This window comes from Anolis carolinensis, chromosome 1 (assembly GCF_035594765.1).
Source record: "Anolis carolinensis isolate JA03-04 chromosome 1, rAnoCar3.1.pri, whole genome shotgun sequence".
NCBI classification, from domain to species: Eukaryota; Metazoa; Chordata; class Lepidosauria; order Squamata; family Dactyloidae; genus Anolis; species Anolis carolinensis.
In genome coordinates, this window is record NC_085841.1 from 49,978,772 (window position 1) to 49,986,614 (window position 7,843).

Here is a 7,843-nt window from a genome sequence, read left to right on the forward strand (position 1 = left end):
GTGCAAAATAGTTTGACAACTACTAAGTGCCTCATTGAATTTAACATCTGTGTGACTGCAACATTATCTTGGGTACATAAGCTTTTAATTCTAAAATATAACACAAAAACATGAGGAAACTCAGAGGGGGTAGTGGGGTTGAATACGATTGCAAGGCACTGGGGGTTTTTCATGTTTGGAGCAGGGTGGGAGAAGCATCCTTGGAAGAACTCAGAATATCTTTCATAATGATGTCCCTCTTCTGTACTCTCCAGCTCTTGGATGTCAGAAGGGGAAAGAAAAAAACACCAAGCAGGAAATTATAATTTTAATATTATATTTCCTGTATTGCTTAGTTTCCCTTTCCCCTGGAAGGGGCTGACATCTCTGGGAGACCTTGAATCTCAGCTTTAGATGTGCACCCGTGAACTGTCTGGTGGGCGGATTATATATAATGAAGGATGTTATGCATATTGGGAGTTAATGAACATTACAGGAAAGATGCTCTCCTTGGCTTTTCTTCAGGCACCCTACTGAGTTTCTGGTGAAACCCAAAGGATATCCTTACCTGATCTGTAGGTCCTTTATTTGTCATTTCTGAGATTAAGCAGACACAGAGTATTTCCTGATCTGGGTATTAACAACATATTTGTGGTAAGGTGCCCATGTCCTGCAGGCAAAACCACTACAGATGCAAGGTCCAAAGCCATCTGCAGACCAAGGGGTAGTGTGAATAAAAGGAACTTCTGGAAGTTGCCGTAGCATAAATATTTCGTAACTCACAGCAAGCATTTACAAACACCTGGAACTGTCTCTCACAGATGAGGTCTAATAGAGAAATGAGGAGGGAACTGCACCAAAACATAGTGTCCCAGTGCAGGATCCAGCTTTCTGAGCATTCCTTCTTCTGACACCTTTCCCTCCCAATCCAGTTTTGTGACATTTACTGGGTGTCATCCTGAACTCCACAAGTCTCCAGTCCCCAGTGAGTAGCTAGACTAAGAAAACAGAATTAGAATGAGGGATTCCTTTCTCTATTCCCATGCATGCCTTCCTATAAGGAGCTTTCTTGTCTCTACTCTTCATGTTTGTTTACTATCTCCTCCCCCATTTGAAGATATAGCAATGTGATCTCTTTGAGGTACTATTAGGTAATTTCTATTGGTATTTTGATTGTCCCTAGGCTTTGACCACATGGCCAGCCTCCATTACTTTCTTCTCCTTGGGTCTTGCCATTCTCCAAGATATTTTTTACCCTCCTTAGAAGATAGCTTAGTGAGATAGTTAGCTCCAAGAACATTTTCTATCTAGAATGTATTTCTTTTTACCACAATAAATATTTTGAACCTATAATTGTGACTCTGCAATCCTTTGCCATCCTAAGGAACAGAAGCTTATCCCAGCTCACCACACATAGGTTTCTGCTGTTTGTGAAGCATACTTCTAGCACTCTGCTATATTACAAGAGGAATCACCTGAAGAGAGGGTTATTTTTGAGTCTAACTGCTCAGAGATTCCGAATAACATTTAACATTCTGCTGTTGCAACAGACATTTGGCATTCTGTAACCTTTGAGTATGCTCACTTCTTATTTGGTTTTGGGGTGTTGCTTTAAGAACCAGTGTGATCTAGTGGATTGAGCATTGGACGTTGACTCTGGAGACCAGGACTCGATTCTCCACTTGTCCATGGAAATCCATTGGGTGGCTTTGGGTGAATCACATGTGCTCAGTCCCAGAAATGTGATAGGATGCCTTAGGATTGCCATAAGTCAGAACCTATTTGAACATACACAAGATGTTGCACTCTTTGCTCCCCTCCCCTTTTTTATTTCAAAATTCTGACAACCTTGGTTTAATCCCAAACATGCTGATAGCTCTCTCCTGTTTCAAGATCACCTTATTTTTGCTACATGGCTGTTGACATTCAGCACCTGTTTTCACAATTAGAGAGAGTAATAGTGCTGACAACATAAAAGAGAAGGCTGAAATGCACCAGTGGAATGATTACATCGCTGTATAAACTGCTGTCTTTCAGATCCATCTGGGAATGTATGGAGGGCTCAAAACAACAACACTAGAATCCCACTGCTGATCTAGAGTATTTCACTTTGGGACAGGGGTTCTGCAGGGGCCAAGAAGGGGTCACTCATCACACAAGCAATTTTCATCCACAAAGTACAAAAGAACAAAAAAAATTAAAAGACACAGATGTTTTCCATGCAAGTCCACCCTATTCCTGAGAGGCAGCCTATTGCAGCTGTTGTCTACCTAAGGCCCAGTTCACTTAGACTAGCCAGAACTGAAGCTTCCCAGCCATTTGTGTTCCTCTTTTTAAATAAATGTGGACAAAATTTTAGTAAGCTCTATCCTAATTCAGCCACTTGTCTTCAAGATCTTTCTGCATATAGTCCTGTTGGAATACAAACCTGAACTTTTACTGTGGAAATACAAGCAGCATTTAACCAGCAATGTAATTTTAGTACACATAAGTCCTTGTTATCACATCTATCTGAAGGTGTATATAACGGAGTGAGATTTATCTGACTGTTCAGGTAGTTTGGACTGCAACTCTCAGCATTCCTCGTGACCGGGGCTGCTTGAGTTTACAATCCTATAATACATGGAGGACCACATGATTTTGATCCTTGACTTTCAGAATGTAGATTTGGCCAATGCATCACACTGTGGACTCATGTTTACCTTGTGGTCAATTAAGAATGTTAGACTCTTATTCGCCCATTTAGCTGACTAGCCTGGACTCTTGTGTTATTAACTGCCTTCAAGTCAACTTTATCCTATGGTAACCCTATAAATGAGAGATCTGCAAGTCACCCTATGATCAATAGCTCTGTTCACGTCTTGTGTATTCAAGGACATGGCTTCCTTCATTGAGTCTATCCATCAGGAATGCAGTCTTCCTCCTGCCCTTCACTTTACCAAGCATTATTGCTTTTTCTAGTGAGACATGTCTTCTCATGTTAAGCCAAAGTACAGCAGCCTCAGTTTATTCACCTTTGCTTCTAGGAAGAGTTCAAATCTGGAATTTGTTTGTTTGTCTTTTAGCAGTCCACAGTAACCGCAGAACTCTGCTCCAGCACTACGTGTCTAATGAGAAAAATACACATCCAATATTTGTAGATGTGATTTTTCCCCTCCTTAAATGTAGTACATTGCATTTATTCCTATTGAAATTCATGTGGTAGTTTGGACCCAGCTCTCCTAACTGCTGAGGGAATCTTGTATCCTGATTCTGCCTTCTGGGGTATCCTTTCCAGTCTGTACATTTGATGAGTCTCCCTCTATTGCTTCATATAAGTCAGTGGTTCGCAACCTGTGGGTCCCCAGATGTTTTGACCTTCAACTCCCAGAAATCCTAAGAGCTGGTAACCTGGCTGGGATTTCTGGGAGTTGTAGGCCAAAGCACCTGGGGACTCACAGGATGAGAACCACTAATATAAGTGATTTCTACAGCATTGAACACTGAACACAAAAGTGAACCCTATAGAATCCCAGTTATCACATTTCTCTGGCTAAGAACCACGGATGAGCACTAGCTCAGACTGAATGAACTACACAGCAACCCAATCACAGCATCACCTAGTGACTCTTGTTTTGGAGACTATCAGGAGGTTTGTTGAAAGCCTGGAATCAAGATACAGTAGACTCTCACTTATCCAAGCTAAACGGGCCAGCAGAAGCTTGGATAAGCGAATATCTTGGATAATAAGGAGAGATTAAGGAAAAGCCTATTAAACATCAAATTAGGTTATGATTTTACAAATTAAGCACCAAAACATCATGTTAGACAACGAATTTGGCAGAAAAAGTAGTTCAATACGCAGTAATGTTATGTTTTAATCAGGGCCGGCCGGAGAAAATTTAAAATATTAAGCGGGGGTGGGGAAAAGTGCCCCCCCCCGCCAGCGCCGCAGGAGGCATGGCCATGTGTTGCGGGAGGCACATGGCCCCGCCTCCCGTGGCGCCAGCGGGCCCTGCCTCCCGCGCCCTGGCCCCGCCTCCCGCCCAGCGTCCCCTGGCCCCGCCTCCCACGCAGCATGGGAGGCGGGGTCAGGGCTAGTAGCGCGGGAGGCGGGGCCAACCCTCCAGGGACCTCGGCTGCAGTCTGGCCAGCTGGAAAAGGCCAGACGGGCGAGGGTGTGTAGCGCGGGACGCGGGGCCAACCCTGGCCACGCCTCCCGCGCTACTCACCCTGACCTCGCCTCCCACGCAGCGTGGGAGGCAGGGCCAGGGCACGGTGGGCGGGAGGCGGGGCACCGCCCAGCGCGCACAGCTCAGATCGGCCATGTCACCCTAAATTGCAGATCGCCTGTGCCCAGCGCTTTGCAGAGCGGTGCGGCGGCAGCGGTGGTGCTACGGGACGCTGTCGAGGCGTCGACAGCGCCCTCTAGCGGCGTGCGCCCGAGGCCGCGGCTTAACCGGCCTCATAGGTTAAACCGGCCCTGCTAGAAGTCAACATTCACATCATACCAAGTCACCTTATCTCTATTTTGATAGAGTTACAAGCTTGCTGTGGATGTAATTACAGTAGAGTCTCACTAATCCAAGCCTCGCTTATCCAAGCCTCTGGATAATCCAAGCCATTTTGGTAGTCAATGTTTTCAATATATCGTGATATTTTGGTGCTAAATTTGTAAATACAGTAATTAAAACCAGGGCCGGCCCCACTATTGAGGCCCCTGACGCCGCCGCCTCGGGCGCAGGCCCGGGGGGGCGCCGTCAGGCTGGGCGGGAGGCGGGGCACCGCCCTGTCGGTGCCCCGCCTCCCGCCCAGTGCGCCCTGGCCCGTCTGGCCTTTCCTAGCTGGCCAGACTGCAGCGGAGGTCCCTGCAGGCCGCAATCGCGGCCTGCAGGGACCTCCGCTGCAGTCTGGCCTGCTACAAAAGGCCAGACGGGCGAGCGGGAGTAGCGTGGGAGGCGGGGCCAGCTCTGACGCCGCTCCCCCCCCCCGCCCAGCGTGCCTTGGCCCTGCCTCCCACGCAGCGTGGGAGGCGGGGCCAAGGCACGCTGGGCGGGGGGGGGGGGAGCGGCCTCAGAGCTGGCCCCGCCTCCCACGCTACCCCCGCTCGCCCGTCTGGCCATTTCTAGCAGGCCAGACTTCAGCGGAGGTTTCTCCAGGCCGCGATTGCGGCCTGGAGGAACCTCCGCTGAAGTCTGGCCTGCTACAAAAGGCCAGACGGGCGAGCGGGGGTAGCGTGGGAGGCGGGGCCAACTCTGGCCCCGCCCCCCCGCCCAGCGTGCCCTGGCCCCGCCTCCCACGTTGCGTGGGAGGCAGGGCCAAGGCACGCTGGGCGGGGGGGAGCGGCGTCAGAGCTGGCCCCGCCTCCCACGCTACCCCCGCTCGCCCGTCTGGCCATTTCTAGCAGGCCAGACTTCAGCGGAGTTTTCTCCAGGCCGCGATTGCGGCCTGGAGGAACCTCCGCTGAAGTCTGGCCTGCTACAAAAGGCCAGACGGGCGAGCGGGGGTAGCGTGGGAGGCGGGGCCAACTCTGGCCCCGCCCCCCCGCCCAGCGTGCCCTGGCCCCGCCTCCCACGTTGTGTGGGAGGCAGGGCCAAGGCACGCTGGGCGGGGGGGAGCGGCGTCAGAGCTGGCCCCGCCTCCCACGCTACCCCCGCTCGCCCGTCTGGCCATTTCTAGCAGGCCAGACTTCAGCGGAGGTTTCTCCAGGCCGCGATTGCGGCCTGGAGGAACCTCCGCTGAAGTCTGGCCTGCTACAAAAGGCCAGACGGGCGAGCGGGGGTAGCGTGGGAGGCGGGGCCAGCTCTGGCCCCGCCCCCCCGCCCAGCGTGCCCTGGCCCCGCCTCCCACGTTGCGTGGGAGGCAGGGCCAAGGCACGCTGGGCGGGGGGGGGGGGAGCGGCGTCAGAGCTGGCCCCGCCTCCCACGCTACCCCCGCTCGCCCGTCTGGCCATTTCTAGCAGGCCAGACTTCAGCGGAGGTTTCTCCAGGCCGCGATTGCGGCCTGGAGGAACCTCCGCTGAAGTCTGGCCTGCTACAAAAGGCCAGACGGGCGAGCGGGGGTAGCGTGGGAGGCGGGGCCAACTCTGGCCCCGCCCCCCCGCCCAGCGTGCCCTGGCCCCGCCTCCCACGTTGCGTGGGAGGCAGGGCCAAGGCACGCTGGGCGGGGGGGAGCGGCGTCAGAGCTGGCCCCGCCTCCCACGCTACCCCCGCTCGCCCGTCTGGCCATTTCTAGCAGGCCAGACTTCAGCGGAGGTTTCTCCAGGCCGCGATTGCGGCCTGGAGGAACCTCCGCTGAAGTCTGGCCTGCTACAAAAGGCCAGACGGGCGAGCGGGGGTAGCGTGGGAGGCGGGGCCAGCTCTGGCCCCGCCCCCCCGCCCAGCGTGCCCTGGCCCCGCCTCCCACGTTGCGTGGGAGGCAGGGCCAAGGCACGCTGGGCAGGAGGGGGAGCGGCGTCAGAGCTGGCCCCGCCTCCCATGCTACCCCCGCTCGCCCGTCTGGCCATTTCTAGCAGGCCAGACTTCAGCGGAGGTTTCTCCAGGCCGTGATTGCGGCCTGGAGGAACCTCCGCTGAAGTCTGGCCTGCTACAAAAGGCCAGACGGGCGAGCGGGGGTAGCGTGGGAGGTGGGGCCAACTCTGGCCCCGCCCCCCCACCCAGCGTGCCCTGGCCCCGCCTCCCACGCTGCGTGGGAGGCGGGGCCAGGGCACGCTGGGCGGGGGCGGGGCCAACTCTGGCCCCGCCCCCCTCACTATTCGCCCTGGCCCCGCCTCCCACGCAGCGTGGGAGGCGGGGCCAGGGCACGCTGGGCGGGGCCATGGCGCCGGTGGCGGGGGCGCTTTTCAGCACCCCCGCTTCACATCAAAAAATATCTCCGGCCGGCCCTGCTTACCAATCACTCTTACGGTAGGCTGTTAGGAATTGTGGGAGTTGAAATGCAAAACACCTGGAGGGCAGAAGTTTGCCCATGCCTGATCTGCACAATACAATGAATGCAGTGACACCACTTTAACTGCCACGTCTGAATGCTATGGATTCATGGAAGTTATAGCTTGGTGGATCATCATTAGTCTTTGAAAGAGAAAGCTAAAGGCCTTGTAAAAACAGCAGCATTTGTGATTCCATAGCACTGAGCCAAGGCAGTCAAAGTGGTGTGGAACTGCAGGCCCTTCCACACTGCCCCTATATCCCAGGATCTGATCCCAGATTATCTCTTTATCCCAGAATATCTGGTAGTAGGGACTCATATATTCCAGTTTAAAGTAGATAATCTGAGACAGGCATGTAGCCAGTTGGGGGGGGGGGGGGGGAACTGAAGCCCCGAAATTCTCAGGGTGGTCCGCGAGAAGGCCTTACTTACGTGGCATGGTGGCGTCTTTGTCCACACCTGGGCCCTCGGCACACTCTCTTTCCTTTTCGGTGCCCCTGGTTTCAGCCTTCGGTGCCAGGAGAGGAAGGGGAGTGTGCCGACAGCCCAAGCGCCAAAGAGGATGCCGTCGCACCACACACCATTCAGAAGCCACAATAAGCCTTCATGCTCATGCGCTCGGCTGGCCTTCGCGCCCAAACCAGAAAAAGTAATTGACAAAATGGCCGGAGAGAAGAAAAGAAGACTGTTGCTATAAAATAAAAAATAAGTCAAAAAGTATTCTAAACATTTTGTTAATGAAAGTAAATAAATAACATTTATTATTTAAACTGTTATGTTTATTTATATCATGATCTGATCACCATGCTCAATATATTCCATATGCATGGGGGTATTGGGATAATGATACAAAAGGTTTGCTAGGGTAGATCCCCTCTCACTCAGACTCAGCCCCCCCCCCCCCAATAATCAAACTCCTGGCTGATCTGGGAACAGATCCTGGGATAAAGGGCAGTGT